The sequence below is a fragment of the Lemur catta genome, chromosome 8 (assembly GCF_020740605.2).
Source record: "Lemur catta isolate mLemCat1 chromosome 8, mLemCat1.pri, whole genome shotgun sequence".
Lineage (NCBI taxonomy): Eukaryota > Metazoa > Chordata > Mammalia > Primates > Lemuridae > Lemur > Lemur catta.
The window spans coordinates 30573361-30592349 of NC_059135.1; the positions used below are offsets into that span (position 1 = coordinate 30573361).

Below are 18989 nucleotides of genomic sequence, written 5' to 3' on the forward strand. Positions count from 1 at the left end.
GCAATTATTTTATCCATTGCCTTCTTAATTTTGTTTTTTATTTAAAAATTGATTTTTTTACATTTTAAAAATGTTTAATTGATAAATAATTACTATTTATAGGGTACAATGTGATGTTTTGATCTATGTATACATTATAGAGAGATTCAATCAAGATAATTAACATATTTATCACCTCACCAATTTATTAGTATTTTTTGTAGTGAGTGTGTTAAAAATGTATTTTAGCAATTTTAAATTATACATTATTAACTGCGGTCACCATGCAGTGCAATAGACAACTGGAACTTATTTCTACAATCTAACGGAAACTTTGTCCCCCTTGATCACCATCTTCCCTTTTTTCATCCCTCGTTCTTCACCTGCCCTCAGCCTCTGGTACCCACTTTTTTACTTTTTGTTTCTGAGATCAACTTTTATATATTTCACATAATAAGTGATATCAAACAGTATTTATCTTTTTCTACCTGGCTTATTTAACTTTGCTTAATGTCCTCCAGTTCCATCCATGTTGTAAATGACAGAATTTCCTTCTTTTTAAAGGCTGTATAGTATTCCATCGTGTATATAGACTACATTCTCTTTGTCTAATCATCTATTTAAGGACACTTAACTGGCTTCTATATCTTGGCTATTGTGAATCACTGCAATAAATATGTGGATGCAGATATCTCTTTGACAAAGCAATTTCAATTCAAAGCCAAACTGGAATTATGGGGGCAACGAGTGAACATTGGGGTTTTTGACTGTTTCAAACATTAGCAGAGATTTTGAAAGAGACTGAGCCAGGGCCTTCTTTCTCCCAGCTGGTGCATGATCACTTATCTCAGCTTTCAAAAGAGCTTGAGCATTATTTCCCAACCACAAAAGACCCCCAAACTGGGAAGGAATGGATCTGCGACCCATTTGTGAATAAGCCAGGTGAATCGACTTTGTGCTAGAAGAGGATCAACTGCTTGAGATTGCAAATGATGGTGGCCTTAAAAGTATGTTTGAGACAATTTCAAATATCCATACATTCTGGAGTAAAGTCAAGGCAGAATATCCTGAGATTGCCACAAAAGCACTGAAAGGCCTGCTTTCATTTCCAACATCTTGTCTTTGTGAAGCAGGGTTTTCTGCAGTAACAGCAACCAAAATGAGATTACGGAGTAGACTGGACATAAGCAACACACTTTGGCGTCCCAGATGGGACCGTCTAGTTGCAGGAAAACAAGCTCAGGGCTCCCACTGATTCTGCATTATGGTGAGTTATATAGTTATTTCATTAGATATTACAATATAATAATAATAGAAATAAAGTGCACAATAAGTATAATGCACTTTATTCATCCCAAAACCATCCTCCTCCTCTCCCCTCACCCCAATCCATGGAAAAATTATCTTCCGTGAAACTGGTCCCTGGTGCCAAAAAGATGGGGGACAGCTGCCATAACATACGACATATTGAGTGGCTTAAAACAGAAAGATATTGTCAGTTCTAGAGGCTAGAAATCTGACATTACAGTGTTGGCAGGGCCCGGCTCCCTCTGAAACCCATAGGGCAACATCCTTCCTTGCCTCTTCTAGCTTCTGGTGTTTGCGACATCCCTTGAAATTCTTTGGCTTGTAAATGAATCATGCCACTCTTTGCCTACCACGTTGCATAGCTACCTTCTCCCTGTGTGTCTCTCTCCTCTTATAAGGATTATAGTTTTGGATTAAGAGCCCAGCCTACTCCCGTATGACCTCATCTTAACTTATTATATCTGCTATGACCCTATTTCAAAGTAAGGACACATTCTAATGTGTTAGGTGTTAGGACTTGAACATAATGCAACCCATAATATAACATGAAATTTACCTAATTTTATGTGGACAGTTTGAGAAGTATGTATTTTGGTGTAACCATCACCCATTATCAAGATCTAGATTTCCTTCACTACACCGTTAAGTATAATGTTAGTTGTACAGTTTTCATTGATACCCTTCATTAGGTTGAAGAAGTTCTCTTCTAGTCTTAATTTGCTGAGGGATTTTATCAAGAATGGGTGCTGAGTTTTGGCAAACACTCTTTCTGAAACTATTGCAATGATACTTTTTTTCTTTTTTAGTATATTAATATGCTAAAATACATTGATTTTTGATGGTGAAATCAACTTAGCATTCCTAGGATCAACCTTACTTGGTCATAATGTATTAATATTATCCTTTTCATATATTGTGGGCTTCATTTGCTAAATTTTATAAAACAATTTTTTAATATATTTATGAGAAATACAGGTCTGTAACTTTCTTGTAATGTCATTATTGGTTTTAGTAGATCTGATATTGTAGAATGAGTTGAGTAATATTGTCTTCTCTTCAGTGTTCTAGAAGAATTTGTTCTTCTTTTACTGGTTTCTTAAGGTGAAGTCTGAGGTAAATGATTTATTTCTTTTTTTCTAATACATATATTATTGCTATAAATCTCCCTGTAAGTACTACTTTAGAGTCATCCCATAAATATTGACTTATGTTTTTATTTTCATCCAGTTTAAAACACATTCTAATTTCCCTTTTGATTTCTTCTTTGATACATAGGTTACTTTAGAAGTGTGTTACTTAGTTTCCTAACATTTGAAGATTTTCTGGAAATGTTTGTAATTTAATTCTATTTGTTTAGAGAACGTATTTTCTATGATTTGAATCTTTTTAAATTTGTTGAAACTTGTTTTATGCCCTATAATTTTGGATAACTTGGTGTCTTAGTCCATTTGTGCTTTTATAACCTGAGATTAGGTAATTTATAAATAATAGAAATTTATTTCTCAAAGTGCTAGAGGCTGGGAATTCTAAGATTAATGCACCAGCAGGTTCAGTGTCTGGTGAAGGGTCCCTCTCTGGTTCATAGCTAATGCCTTCTTGCTGTGTCTTCACATAGTGGAAATAAGTTTTTTCGTAATGATTCCACAATTTTCAAGGTAGATCTTTAGTAGGATTATGTATGGACATTTTGTATATTTTAAACCACTCTGATTGGTTCACCATTCTTGTCACCACAAACCACCTTTGTGACATTAGCAAGAACCTTATTTTCTTTTCTCTTTTTGATTTTGAGTTTAGCTGCTGTGTATGTACTATTGGACATAGCCTTTCTGGAATACATTCTAGATTGGGAATATCTTCCAATTCCTCTGGATAGAACTGGATTCTAACTGCTACAGGTCTTCATATCTTAGACATGTTGTTCTGGGGTCAGTATTAATCTTGCCACTGTAATCATCATTCTTAGCTTCAAGCTGCTGCTTCTTAGTGTTAAAGTTTTAGTTTTTTATGCCTACCATCCTGGAAGATAGTAGGAAAAGAGCAATATATATGTTTTCAAAGTACATATCTTAGATGTATCTAACTTAACTTCTTTCTTTCTTTTTTTTTTTTTTTGAGACAGAGTCTCGCTTTGTTGCCCGGGCTAGAGTGAGTGCCATGGCGTCAGCCTAGCTCACAGCAACCTTAAACTCCTGGGCTCAAGCAATCCTTCTGCCTCAGCCTCCCCAGTAGCTGGGACTACAGGCATGCGCCACTATGCCCAGCTAATTTTTTCTATATATTTTTAGTTGTCCAGCTAATTTATTTCTATTTTCAGTAGAGACGGGGTCTCACTTTTGCTCAGACTGGTCTCGAACTCCTGAGTTCAAACAATCTACTCGCCTCAGCCTCACAGAATGCTAGATTACAGGCGTGAGCCACCACACCTGGCCCACTCTATGTTTTTTGAATGGAGAATGTAATTCATTTACATTCAAAGCAATTATTAATAGATAAGAACTTACTGCTGCCATTTGTTTATTGTTTTCTGGTTGTTCTGTAGATTTTTCATTTCTATCTTCCTCTATTGCTGTCTTTCTTTGGGATTGGATGATTTTTTTGTAGTGTGTGCTTTGATTTCTTATTTTTTATGTTTTGTTTATCTACTATAGGTTTTGCTTTGAGGTTACCATGAGGCTTACATAAGTTATAGTTATATCAGGGTGTTTCAAGCTGATAACTTAGCTATCATTGCAAAAAAAAAAAAAAAAGGCCGGGCACGGTGGCTCACGCCTGTAATCCTAGCACTCTGGGAGGCCAGGGCGGGCAAATTATTTGAGCTCAGGAGTTTGAGACCAGCCTGAGCAAGAGCAAGACCCCGTCTCTACTAAAAATAGAAAGAAATTATATGAACAGCTAAAAATATATAGAAAAATTAGCCAGGCATGGTGGCGCATACCTGTAGTCCCAGCTACTCAGGAGGCTGGGGCAGGAGGATTGCTTGAGCCCAGGAGTTTGAGGTTGCTGTGAGCTAGGCTGATGCCATGGCACTCTAGCCCAGGCAACAGAGTGAGACTCTGTCTCAAAAAAAAAAAAAAAAAAAACACCCTTTAAAGTTTTACTCCATCCTCCCCCACCCCCATTTTCTAAAGTTCTTTATTTGTTAACATGGGTTCAAGTTATTGTCTAATGTCCTTTCTTTTCTGCCTGAAAAACTCCCTTAGCTTTTTTTGTAAGGCAGGTGTACTAGCAGCAAACTCCCTAGGTTTTTGTTAACCTGGGAATGTCTTAATTTCCTCTTCATTTTTGAAGGGTAGTTTTTTCTGGTTATAGAATTCTCGCTTGACAGATTTTTTTTTTTCTTTCAGCACTTTAAATATGTTATTCCACTGCTTTTTGACTTAAATGGTCTCATGAAAATCTGGCTATTAATCTTTTTGAGGATCACTTGTACATGATGAGTCACTTCTCTTGTTGCAATTCTCTCTTCATCTTTTGGTAATGTAGTTATAACATGCCTTGATGTGATGCATTTTGCATTTTGCCTCATTGGAGTTCTTTAAACTTCTTGGATTTGTAGATTTGTGACTTCCATCAAATTTGGGAAGTATTTGGCCATGATTTCTTCAAATAGTCTTTCTGACACTTTCTTTCTCCTTTCCTGTGACTCCGATAATGTGTATGTTGGTGTACTTGATTGTTGTCCCATAGATCTTTTAGGCTTTGTTCATTTTTCTTCATTCTCTTTTCTTTTTGCTCTTTATTCTGAATAATTTCAAATGTACTATTTTCACATTCACTGATTCTAATTTCTGCCTGCTTTAATCTGCAGTTGAACTCCTTGAATGAATCTTTCAGTTATTGCACTTTCCAATGCAGAATTTCTATTTCTTTTTATATTTTCTATTTCTTTATTGATAGTCTCATTTTAGTTCATGTATTATTTTCCTAGATTCATTTGTAATTTGTCCATGTTTACTTTTAGCTCTTTAAACATATTTAGGAAAGTTATTTTAAAATCTTAGTCTACCAGCCTGAGCAAGAGTGAGACCCCATCTGTACTAAAAATAGAAAGAAATTATATGGACAACTAAAAATATATCTACAAAAAATTAGCTGGGCATGGTGGTGCATGCCTGTAATCCCAGCTACTTGGGAGGCTGAGGCAGGAGGATTGCTTGAGCCTAGAAGTTAGAGGTTGCTGTGAGCTAGGCTGACACGACAGCACTCTAGCCTGGGCAACAGAGTGAGACTCTGTCTTAAAAAAAAAATCTTAGTCTAGTAAGTCAAAAGTCTTACCTTCCTCAGAGGCAGTTTCTGTCAATTGTTTTTTCCTGTGAATGGGCCATATTTTTTGTTTCTTAGTATGCCTTGTAATGTTTTGTTGAAAATTGGGCATTTTAAATATTATAATGTGGTAACTCTAGAAATCAATTCTCCTCTTTCTCCAGAGGTTGCTATTGTTGATTGTTGAGGACTGCAATCACCCATTTGTTTAATGACTTATCCAAACTATTTTTGCAAAGACTGTATTCCTTATTTGTGGTTGGTTTCTGATCTGTTCCATTATCTAAGCGGTCAGCCAGTGACCTAAAAGAATTTTCCTGAAACGACAAAATTTATCTACCCTTTTTTCATTAAACAGTTCACTGTTTGCTGCAAGTTTTGGATTATATATATATTAGAGATGGGGGTCTCTCTCTGTCACCCAGGCTGGAGTACAGTGGCATGATCATAGCTCACTGCAGCCTCGAACTCCTGGCCTCAAGCAATCCTTCTGCCTCACCCTCCTGAGTAGCTGGAACTACAGGTGAATGCCACCACACCCAGCTAATTTGAAAAACTTTGTGGGGGGGTAAGGACAATATACGTAACCTAAACTTTTGTACCCCCACAATATGCTGAAATAATAATTAAAAAAAAAAAAAAACTTTGTTAGAGACAGGGTCTTGCTATGTTTCCCAGCCTGGACTCAAACTTCTGGCCTCAAGTGATCCTCCCACCTCAGCCTCCCAAGTCACTGGGATTATAGGTATGAGCCACCACACCCAGCTGGATTATATTCCGAAGTTCTCAAACAGTTGATCTGTCAGTCATTGACAATTTGTTTATTTCAGTGGAGGGGCCAATTCTTTGAGTACCTTACTCCACCATTTTCTGTGGTGTCACTTCTATCTTCCTTTCTGATATTAATCTTGTTTTTATTTTATTTTAATTTATTCTTTAAATTATTATTTTTGTTTCCTGGGGCTTGGAGAATGAGAAGAGGTTAATGTATGCAAAGTAATATCATGTGTTTTCTTTTAATGCTTGGCATTCCCTACCTTAACATCCTACTAATACAATGTTTCAGCCATGCATGTATCTTACTATCTCCCAGTTGCACTGGTTAAATTGTAAATAAATTCTTTTCCTCATATAAGATAAGGCAACATGGTAACATTCAATCTCATTTTTGTTCTTTACAGCCATCAATCATGCTAAGTTGAAAAATTACATTGATATTTATTGTTTCTATTCATTTTCTCTTCCCTGTTTTTATTTCAGGGACCATGTTTTCCCTCTCACAAAATGAATGACCATGGAAATTTCCCTTCTTCTGCAGGTAATTTATTATTTGTATATAAAGTATCATAATTTTCAAACATTCAGTGAGATTAGGAACATGAACTCATATACCATAATTATTATCAAGACTTTCCTTCAAAAGGTAAATTACACTATGATTTTTCTTTATTTTTGGCATGAAAATCTGTGGAATTACAATATCAGTGGAAAATCAAGCAAAGCAAAATACAAGTGGCTTTACAATCTGGAAACCTAGATAATTTTTATTTTATATCTATTATTATAATATTAGTAAACCATTTATTACATTTATTTATCTGTGTTTCCAAACTTTTTTCTACCCTGTAGATCTATCTAGTGAAGAGGTTTTTCCAATTCAAGAAGCTGTTCAGTGATATCATTATGGAGACACATTCAACATATCACCCAAAGGTGATAATCAAAATATTTAACAACCAGTACACCATGATCCGGGAAAAACCAGATCACATAACTCTACTGCATTAGAGTTCTGGAAGCCCACTGCTGTGCTGTGTTGAGGTTGAGAGAAATGAGAAATTCCTAAGGGAATAAAGGTAGTCAGGGCAATGCATGTAAGGTGATACTTGGACATTTTGAGGCAGCAACTTTACCAATTAGTACAGAAGTATTTTAGTATTCTAACAATTGGAACAGTCATAGCTGTGTAGTGATTGCATATCCATTCAGAGCATACTGCAGTAATCTAATTAAAATGAAGAGAAAATAGGATCATAGCTAAAACACTTGCTATAGAAGGAAGATGAGCAAGTAGTCACATTTCTTTATAACATACAAGAATCCTTGAGTTGTAGAGGGTGCTCTCCAATTAAGGATTTATAGGAAAAAGAATCAGATGAAGACGTGATTGAGAAGTGTAGTTTTATTTTTTTATTTGAATAAATTTAGGGGGTACAAGGAGAGTTTTGTTACATGAATATATATATAGTGGTGAAGTCTGGCCTTTTAATGTACCCATCACCTGAATAGTGTACATTGTACCCAATAGATACATTTTCATCCCTCACCACCCTCCAAGCCTCCCCAGTTCTGAGTCTCCACTGTCCATTGTTTCACTCTGTATGACCATGTGTACCAATTCCTTAGTTCCTACTTTTCAGTGAAAACATGTAGTATTTGGTTTTCCATTCCTGAATTACTTCACTTAGGATAATGGCCTTTGGTTCTATTCAAGTTGCTGCAAATGACATTATTTCATTCTGTTTTATGGCTGAGTAGTAGTCCATGGTGGATATATACACCACATTTTCTTTATCCACTCATCGGATGATGGGCACTTAGGTTAATTCCATATCTTTGCTATTGTGAATTGTGCTGCAGTAAACATACAAATACAGGTGTCTTTTTGATATAATGACTTCTGTTCGTTTGGGTAGATACCCAGTAGTGGGATTGCTGAATTGAATGGTAGATCTACCTTCAGTTCTTTGAGAAGTTTTCATACTGTCTTCCATAGAGGTTATACTAATGTACATTCCCACCAACAGTGTATAAGTGTTCCCTTCTCACTACGTCTGTATGAATATCTTTTTTTTTTTACTTTTAAATAATGGCCATTATAACTGGAGTAAGATGGTATCTGATTGTGGTTTTAATTTGCATTTCTCTGGTGATTAATGATGTTGAGCATTTTTCCATGTTTGCTGGCCTTTTGTATATTGAAAGGTATAGTTTTTTTAAAAATCCCCCAAATGGGAAATTTAGCTTAGTTTGAATAGTAGAATGTGAAGAAATGAAGGATTTTAACATGATTAGAATTTAATACTTTAGCCTTATATGTATTCATACATCTGTTTCATACAATAATAAAAGTTTTAAGAACATATATTGGAATACAGAAAGCTATTTTCAAGCATAAGATGTTAGTTTCAGAAATTAATACTTTAAATGACAGGAAAAAATTAAGATACTTAATCCCCAATGCAACAGTGTTAGGAGGTGAGGCCTAATGAGATGATTAGGGATTAGGCCATGAGGGCAGAGTGAATGGATTAGTGCTATTATTGAGAGAGTGGGTTTGTTATCACAGGAATGGGTTGATTATAAACTGATTTTGGTCTCCTTTGTCTCTCTCTCTCTTGCCCTTCTGCCTTCCCCATGGGATGACACAGCACGAAGGCCCTCAAAAGATGCTGGGTCCTTGATCTTGGACTTCCCAGCCTCCATAACTGTCAGAAATAAACTTATGTTCCTTATAAATTATCTAGCCTCAGGTATTCTGTTATGGCAGCGCAAAATGGACTAAGACAGAAAACTGGTACTGAGAAGTGGGACTATTGTTATATCAAATATCTGAAAATGTAGAAATGGCTTTAGACTGGGTAATGAATGCGTAGAGGTTTGAAGAATTTGGAGGAGTAAGCTAGAAAAACCCTAAGTTTCCATAAATGGAGTATGTCTTAGCCCATTTTCCATTACTATAAAGGAATACCTGGGGCTAGATAATTTATAAAGTAAAGAGGTTTATTTGGCTTACAGTTCTTCAGGCTGTATAAGAACCATGGTGCCAGCATTTGCTTTTGGCGAGGGCTTCAGGGAACGTCCACTCATGGTGCAAGACAAAGGGGAGCAGGCATCACATGGTGAGAGGAAGGGGGGACAGGCTCTTTTTAACAATCAGATCTCACAGAAACTACTAGAGTGAGAATTCACTTGTTACTGTGAGGATAGCACCAAGCCATGACCTGCCTCCGTGACCCAAACAACTCCAACACTAGGGAAAAACTTTGAACATGAGATTTGGAGGGGGTAAATATCCAAACTATATCAGGGTGTTAAGGGTGATTCTGGTGAGGGCTCAGAAAAGGAGTAGAGCTATAGAGAAAGTCTGAAACTTCTTAGAGATTACATAAGTGGTTGTGATGAGAATATTTGTAGAAATACAGACAATAAAGGCAATTCTGCTGAGGTTTCAGGTGGAAATGAAATACAAGGTATTGGACACTGGAGTAAAGGTCATCCCTGTTATAAAGTGACAAAGAATTTAGCTGAATTGTGTCCATTCCTGAGAGCTTTATGGAAGGCAGAATTTAAGAGTGTTGAACTAGGATATCTGGTGGAAGAAATTTCTAAGCAAAATATTGCAGAAGTTTCATCGCTTCTTTTATCTGCATGTGGTAAAATGTGAGAGAAGAGAAATGATTTAAAAATAGAATTTATAATTAAAAGGGAAGTAGAAATGAAAGATTTTAAAAATTCCCATTCTCAGCCATGTAAAAAATGAAAAGGTGTATTTAGGAGAGCAAACCAAAGGTGTGGCCAAGAGACTATTTGCTAAGGAAATTATTAATAGTATGAATAGAAGGAAGCGAGATGCTCTTCATCAAGACAATGGAGAATGACCCTGAAGGCATTTCACGCTGGGACCTTGAAAGCAAGGTTTCCAGAGAGGTGCCCATGGGATCTCAGCATTCACTGCCCTGTGTCTCCTCGAGTGTCTGCCCCTACATTCTGGCACAGTGCTGCCCAGTTACCGCAGTCATGGCTGACACCAACCTGGTTGCAGCTCATGCTGTCACCCCATAGGACACAAGTAGGAAGCCTTGGCAGCATTCATGACATGCTAATTCTGCAGATGCACAGAGTTTTCAAGCTGTGGAGGGGCACCTCCATCTAGATTTGAAAGGATATTCCAGAGAGCCTGGGAGTTCTGGCAGAGATTTGTCACGGAGGAAGGAGGAGCTTCTGTAGGGAGCCCCAACTTGGGCAATGCCCAGCAGAACTGAGGGGTTGGAGCTGCCACAGAGACCCCAGAATTTTAGAGATACCAGCATGCAATGCCAGCCTGGAAGAGCTATAGGCACAAGACTCCAACCTGTGAGAGCTGCTATGTGGGCTAAGGCCAAAAAAGCTGTGTGGGCAGGGCTGCCAGAGGACTTGGGGGCCCAACCCCTGCCCTAGTATGCCCAGAAGGTGGGGCATAGAGTCAAGAAATATTATTCTGGAGCCTTAACATTTGATGTTGTTCATCTTGTTGAATTTTGGACTTACTTGGGACCAGTTACCCTATCTTCTTGTCTATTTCTCCCTTTAGAAATGAGAATGTCTCTTCTATGCCTGTCCCACCATTTTATTTTGGAAATAGATAACTTGTTTAATTTCCTCACAGCTGGAGGGAAATTTGGTAAGGATAAATTGTGCCTTGAGTCTCATGCGTATCTGATTTAGATGAGACTCTGGACTTTGGACTTTTGAGTTGGTACTAGAACAAGTTAAAACTTTGGGGCTATTGGGATGAAATGAATGTATCTTACATATGAGAAGGACATCAATTTTGGGGACTGGGGCAGAATGCTATGGTTTGAATGTATCCCCCAAAAGGTATGTGTTAGAAACTTAATCCCCAGTGCAACAGTGTTGGGAGATGGGACCTTTAAGAGGTGATTAGGCCATGAGGGCTTTACCCTCATGAACAGATTAATACTGTTGTCAGAGTGATCGGTTTGTTATCCACAAGAGGGGGTTTGTTTTAAAAGGGCAAGTTCAGCCATTGCTCCCTTTTGACTTCTCTGGCCCTCTTGCCTTACACCACGGGATGACGCTGTAGGAAGGCCCTGGCCAAATGTGGGCACCTTGATGTTGGACTTCCCAGCCTCCAAAACTGTAAGAAATAAAAGTGGCAGTACCATAGCCAATGAGGTTACTCTAAGGTGCAATTATTGCTAATTGAAAACTTTTCTCAATACTTCCTTTAATGACTTTCAAGATAGCAGGCATTGGCAATTTTTAACAGTTTCTATGGAGACTGAATTTTTTAAAAAGAGAGGAAAAAAATTAAAAAATTTCTGTTCCTTATAAATTACCCAGTCTCAGGTATTCTGTTATAGCAGCACAAAACAGACTAAAACAAGTACTTATGAAACTTTTCTTCTAATATCCTTTGAATTCTTCTAATCATAGACCGTCTTTTGGAGTAAATATGATAGAACAAGCTTCTTATTCTATTATTTCCAACTACTCATTGGAAAAGGCAAAAAGTATAAAGTAGATCCCATCCCTGCTTTACTACTAACTAGTTCTGTGACCTTAGCAATCATTTGTCTTATAAAAGCTTCAGTTTCCCCATTTTATAAATAAAAGAGTAGAACTAGATACTGAGAATAAATATGTCAATACTTCTTTGCAGAGGACTTATTTTGCTTTATTTGGTCTTTAGAACTTTATAAATACTTCACATATATTAAATTATTTAATCTTCATACAAGGTGCCTTAAGGTTGACACTATTACCCTAGTTTTACAGATGAGACTACTAAGGCATGGAAAGTCTGAGTAATTTGAAAATTCTATAAAAGAAGTCTATGAAACAAGCCAGTGGTCCAGTTTCCTCTGAAGAGGCTTTATAAGAAATGTCAAATTAAATCTATGGTGTATCTAAGAATAAAAGTAAATGCTTAGTGAGGAAAATAGAGATTGTTTTCTTATTGCCCACCACTATCTTGCTCTTGGGCAAGTCATTAACTTCTCTGTATTTTTCTTATCTTTAAAATGAGAGATTACTCTAAAAGTATATATTTCTAAAATTATATCTGAACAGAACCTTTTAAAAAACTATTTAAATAAGATTCCTGAATATATATTTAAAGTGTTTTTTGCTGTACTTTGCATTATACTTTTCAATTTACTCATGCAGATCAGACATATAATTAACCCAATAAATTATATATATTATATAAAGATATAGAAAATATACTTATGTTATATAAAATGAGATACAGTACATTAAAGAGTTTAGTAGTGCTCACTCTTGTTGTTTTCTTGACTCATCATTACCTATAAGCAGACTGGAGGTGTGTGCCAAGCCCAGTTACTTTGGAGCTACTGTCACAGAGACCTTCTGACTGCTGGTATTTATGCACATATATTTTAGCCTAGGCCCACAATTCACTGAAGATCATGATCTTTCCACTTCCTACTTTATAATTCTTTTAGTTTCTTACATAAGACTCCTCTCTAAGGTCTTAAATTGAATTTTTTAGGAAATACAGAATCATTCATGAAAAGTATCTAGAATATAGATTGTCTAAACAGTGTTATAGTGTTAGGTATGTATAGCAAATGTATGAAAGATTACCCAAATGACTACTGGAAGGATAGGCGAAAAATGAAGGATAAGTAAAAGCTGTTTTTATACTTCCAGTGATGCACACCTTTGAGTAATGTACATAATCTTTAGCAGCCACAGAAATGTTCAGAACCACCAGGAGTGCAATGATATGATCTTCAAAACTTTTTTTTACTTTATTTTTTGAACTGACAGTAAGAGCCAGAGTTAAAAACAGAAGTACTCAATACAAACATTTACTATAATCTGACTAAGAGACATTCCCTTGTGTACATAAAAGTATAGAGTATGGTGACATTTAACTTTAACCACTTAATGTATGTATTTCAAGTGGTCAGAGTTATTAGGTGACAGATCCAAGGGTGTAATGTGTCAGGGGTCAGAGGAAAGGGGTGGTAGTAACAATAGTAATGATAGCAGCAAAATTGACATTTATTTTGTGCTTCTTATATTGCTAACACAGTGTTAGATGCTTTAGCCCACTAAGTCACACAAAACCCTATGAGGGAGGATCTTCATCCTTTGACAAATGAAGAAATTGAGGCTGAGAGTGGCAAAATGACTTGTCCAAAGTTAGATGGTTAGTTAGTTGCAGAAACTATTTGCATTCAAGCAGTCTGCTCCAGAGACTTTACTCTGAACCACTGTGCTCTCACAATCACTAATTAGAAACACATTTGTCAAATGCCACAAGTGCCAGCTTGTTTACATAATCATTTTTTTCATTCTCTTTCAGATACATCAAGTCCCAATAAGCCTTATGGATATAAAAATACAAATAAAAAAGAAAAAATAGTGAGTAGATTGAGATATCCTTTAAAACCATTGTTAACATTTTACGGTTTTAAGTTAATATTTACTGAGTATTCTGTCATCAAGAAAGTATATACCCTATTATTATAAATATATGAATTTATTATAAATCAATTTTATCATTATTCATTTTATAGTTATTATAAATTTATAAGTTATTATAAAGCAATATAAACATAACATCAGCTTTAGCAGCTATACTATTTAATTTGTTGCTTCTGCCTCCTCCCAAATAGCTATTGCTTAACAGACAAACCACAAAGGCACCAGAAAAGTACAAACTATAACCATCCATTGTAATATGAGCAGTTTTAAAGAAGCCATTCTCCTCATTCCAATTTCCCATTAACACTTGAGATTAACTATCTTGTATTCCTTTCTTTGAATGCTGAAAATTTGTAATTGTTCAAGATTCAGTTATTGAAATGCCATACCACACTAACAGCAATAAGTATTTCAGAAATGGGACAGAAATTGTGTGGCTTGGGATGAGGATGAGGCAAGAAAGAAATACTGAGATCAAAGATGAGAAGAGGAAAAAAAAACTGGTCTACCTCATATTTTGCACTCAGAAGGCAAGAACCATGCTCACACAGGGGAGAAGATTCCAAGCCCTACCAGAAGTGTCAGTGTTTTTCCTTTCAAATTTTAATGTAAATTTTGGCTTATTGTTACCACTAATAGCTGCTGTCTGCCCCATTGTTGTCTACTCTGTAACTTTCCCCTAAAGGTGTTAGTAGTGTTAGGCAAGTGTTTGCAAGTATACTCTGAATATATTTTCCTACTCCCAAGTATACTACACTTTCCACCCCTTCTAAGATCACTAGCAGCCAAGGCTAGAGGCCACCTGTGAATGTGGGAAACTGCATGCCACAAGCCCCCAGGGCCTACAGTGGGGGCAGTCAAGGCCTAGCTGGGGTGTGGGTTATTCAACTCAGGTAAAACACTGCAAATGGTGGGTATATTTTTTTTTTGTTAAGAGGCCTCTCTATTTCAGAAAGACCACCTCTGCTACCAATATTAGTCCTAAAACATACTCAAACACACACACACACACAATATTCATACAATTTCTATACAAAGGTTCATCACTTCAAGGTACAGGGTGAAGAAGAAAAGAAAATACATGGAGGATAAATGAAAAAGAGAGATTTATCGTGGCATTAGGGAGAGGCACAATGGCTAATGAAAGAGAAAGGACAATTTTTATATATACCAATATAGTAGAAATCCAGATGAGATAAGGACATCCTAACTTATCTTCACAAATCTTTCATCTGGTACTGCTACTGTTTAAAGTATAAAGTTGTTACTGTAAGAGCATCAAGCAATTAAATAGCAGTGATAAAGGAACCTACACATATTCAGAAGTTTTATATTAAAATGAAGAGACTTCAGTTTTGCCAAGATGGAATAGTCCCATTCCTCCCAGGTCCTCCTCCTTACAACTAAAAAAATTATAGACATAACACAACAAACAACTACAAGAAGTCTCTGAAAGATGGAAAGAAGAAAGTGGGATGCCTGGCAATCTCAGTACTTGAGGAAGGACATGATGGTGAGTTCCGTAAGTTTCCTTATTGCCTCCCATATGTTCTGAGCAGAATGTTGCAGAAACTTCCAATCAGAAACTGCCTATGAGGATAGATAAAAAATCTCCAAGGAAAGCCCACTACCCCTAGCCAAACTATCTGGAAAAGAGTGGGCAACAGCAGAAAACCTTTTTGGCAATACCCATCCTACTGTAGTCAAACACCAATGGAAAAATCACACTCCTCCTCTCCCCCAACATGGTATCAGTGAGTCTAAGCAAGAAATTGATTCATCTCATTGTCCCACCCTCACCCCTGGAAAGAAGGTAGTCCACTCTAATTTCCCCACTGGGGAAATTTGCTTGTCCATGGGACTGAGCAGGCAGCCAATCTTCATCTCCATCCGGAGGATTAAGGCAGTGCTCCAATCCCCTGTGTAAATAGTGTTGGCAGACTAAGCTGGGAGTTGATCTTTCATTGCCTGCCCAGTGAAAGCAAGCAATGCTCTAGTTCGCCCACCAGGGCAGTGTCAATGGGGTCCAGTGGCAAGCTGAATCCCTATCTCCACATAGTTGCAGCAAGACTCACTGAGGCTATACAAGTGGCCCTAGTTACCACTAAACTTTACACTCCCTTCCATGTCAGCAAGATCCAGTGGGTAGCTGAGCCTTCACCCCTCCCTTGTATCAATGAGATAAAACTAAGGTGGTGGGAGGCAGACTACATGGCACTCTGGTTTTTCCCCTCCACTCCCTGGTGCTGGGAGGCCCAGTGGACAGATGATCTTACACTCACACTTGGAAGCAAGAGGTGGTGTGAGTTGCTGCCCTACTTTCGCTGGAAGAGTATCAGGAGGGCCAACAGAGAAGCTCAACTTCCACCCCACCTGCCTGCAACCAGACAGTGTAAGTCAGTGCCCCACTTTTGCTGTGGTTATGTCAGGGGGGCCCAGCAGGAAGTTGGACATGCATACCCACTGGCTGGCCCCCATGTTACACATCAACAGGGTGACTGCTCAAAAAAGACTTAATCCAGAGTCTCATAATATCTAAAATGTCAAGTATACAATTAAAAATTATTTATATCAAGGAAAATCATAACATGAATGAGAAAAGATAATTAATAAATGCCAAAACCAAGACGAATCAGATGTTAAAAATTACCTGACAAGAAGTTTAAGCAGCTCCCATAAAAATGTTTCATCAAGCAATTATAAATTCTCTAGAAATAAATGAAAAAATAAAAATTCTCTTCAGAGAAAAAGAAGTTATTAAAAAAGATCAAATAGAAATTATAGAACTGAAAAAGACAATAGCCAAAACAAAAATCTCACTGGCTGGGCTTAATGGTAAAGTAGAGATAACAGAGGACAGAAGCAGTGAACTTGAGGAAAGATCAATAGAATTTACTTAATTTGAGCAACAGAGATAAAGTAGACTAAAAAGAAAATAAACAGAGTTTCAGAGGCCTGTGGAACAATAACAAAAAAGTTAATGCTCATTAGAGTTTCAGAACAGAAGAAAGGTAGAGAAAGGATAGAGGGAGAGGGAGAGAGGAAAGGAGGGTGTATGTGTGTGTGTGTGTGTATGTGTGTGTGTGTTTGTGAGAGAGAGAGAGAGAGAGTGCACGCGAGCACATTTTTAAAATAATAGCCAAAAACTTCCCAAATTTGGTGGAAGACATACAGATTCAGGAAGCTAAGAAAATCCCAAACAGGATAAACTCAAAGAAATCTACACAAAGACACATCATTATTAAAATTCTAAAAACTATCAACAAGAAGAATCTTGAAAGTAGTCAGAAATAATGCATTACCTATGGGGAAATATCAATTTGAATGACAGTGATTTTCTTATCTAAAATCATGGAGGCCATAGGATGTGACATATTTTTCAAGTACTGGGGGAAAAAACTGTTTACCTGTGAATTCTATACCCAGCAAAAATATCCTTCATGAATAAAAGAGAAAGATATTCTCAAAGGAAACCTAAGATAATTTGTTGGTATCAAGCATACTCTTAAAGAATGGCTAAAAGAGGTCTTTAAACAGAAAGAAAATTATAATAGAAGAAGGCTTGGAATTTCAAAGAGAAAGTAACATCATAACGTACAACTATAATAGATTATTCTACTACTTTTGAGTTTTTAAATAATATGTGATGGTTGAAACAAACATTATAACACCACCTGATGTGATGCATAATGGAGTTTGAGGGAATACTTCAGAAGTCTATATTTTAAAAGTAGGGATGGTGAAGGGGCCTAAATAGAAGCATGATTTCTATACTTCACTTGAAGTGATGTAATATCTATACCAGTAGACTGTAATAAGTTATGTAAATATATTATAATACCTAGAACAACCACTAAGAAAACTATACAAAGTGATATGCTCGAAAACACTGTAAATAAATCAAGATGAAATCCTAAAAAAGTTCCAATAACCCATAGGAAGGTAAGAAAAAAGAAACAGAGGAATGAAAAGTAGAGGAAATAATTAGAAAAGAAGAAAATGGCAGACTTAAGCCTCAACATGTCAGTAATTATTAATACCTTAAATTTAAATGGTATAGAAATGTCATTTAAGAGACAGACTTGGCAGTGTGAATAAAAAACATGATTCAAAACAACAAAAAAAAACAGATTCAATAATATGCTGCATATGAGAAACTAACTTCAAATACAATGATATAGGTAGATTAAAAGTGAAAGAATGGGGAAAGATATGTCATGAAAATGTTAGTTATGAAAAGCAGGAATGGCTGTATTCATATCAGATAAACTAGACTTCAGTACAAAGAAAATTATTAATGACAAAGAGGTATGCTATATAATAAGTATCAATCTATAAGGAAGACCTAACAATCCTAAAGCAGCAGAATCTGAAAATAAAATACATGAGGCAAAATTCAATAGAAGTGAAACAGAAAATAAAATACACAGTTATAGTTGGGGGCACCAACACCCCACTCTCAGCAATTTATAGAACTGATAGGCAGAAAATCAACAAGAATGTAAGATCTGAACAATACAATCAACAAACAAGATCTGACACTCCATCCAGCAATATAGCAGAATATACATTGTTTACAAGTACCCATAGAACATTCACCAAAATAGACCACATCCTGGGCCATAAAACAAAATTCAGCAAATTTAGAATAATTAAAACCATATGAAGTATGTTTTCTGACCATAATGGAATATAGGGAGTTCAAGGGATTTGGGGGCTGATCAAGAGAAAAGATATGACCATGAAGTGGCAGTAGCACCCATAAGCTTTATTTGGGTGGTGCTTTGACAGGTCTGCATGCAGGGGGAGTCCCTTACAGCATGAGACTATCCAGAGGTTATAGCTTGGAGGTAAGGGAGCATTGCTCAGAAAAGAAAGTGGCAACGTAAGTCCTAGGGGATGGGGAAGGAAGGGGGATTACATGTCTACATGGTTTCACTTAGCAACCTGGCAGGGAGTCTCTAGGTCAGGGAGCTCCAATGGGCAGCAGGAGCTTGGGGTCTTTATATCCCTAGGTTTTATATTATCTATGGCTAGCAGAGGCTGGGCACAGTTTTGTGGGGTATGCAAAGCAGATAGGCTCTAAGTAGCTAAAAATATGCTTATCTGGATTATATTTAAAACAATTCAGTGTGTACAAATTTTAGTTTGGTACTGACAGACTTTTGAGATCATGGGTCTCAAACCTGCTGTGA

The 18989-nt window shown here is 36.7% G+C and overlaps 2 protein-coding genes and 1 non-coding gene across 4 annotated transcripts in view; 2 read left to right on the forward strand and 1 right to left on the reverse strand.

Annotated features, from left to right (window-relative positions):
- Positions 1-18989, forward strand: part of C2CD6 (C2 calcium dependent domain containing 6) — a 116665-nt gene that overhangs the window by 80726 nt on the left and 16950 nt on the right. The window lies entirely within an intron of this gene.
- Positions 1-18989, reverse strand: part of STRADB (STE20 related adaptor beta) — a 68270-nt gene that overhangs the window by 5303 nt on the left and 43978 nt on the right. The window contains exon 13 of one of the 2 annotated variants that reach the window (XR_006736946.1): positions 16445-16502. The exons of the other annotated variant lie outside the window; for it this stretch is intronic. The gene's annotated coding sequence lies outside the window, so the exon portion shown is untranslated. The remainder of the gene's footprint in view (positions 1-16444; positions 16503-18989) is intronic. 2 annotated transcript variants of the gene reach the window in all.
- On the forward strand, positions 11483-11617 carry LOC123644174. The gene has a single exon (XR_006737002.1). It is a non-coding gene; the product is annotated as a U4 spliceosomal RNA (small nuclear RNA).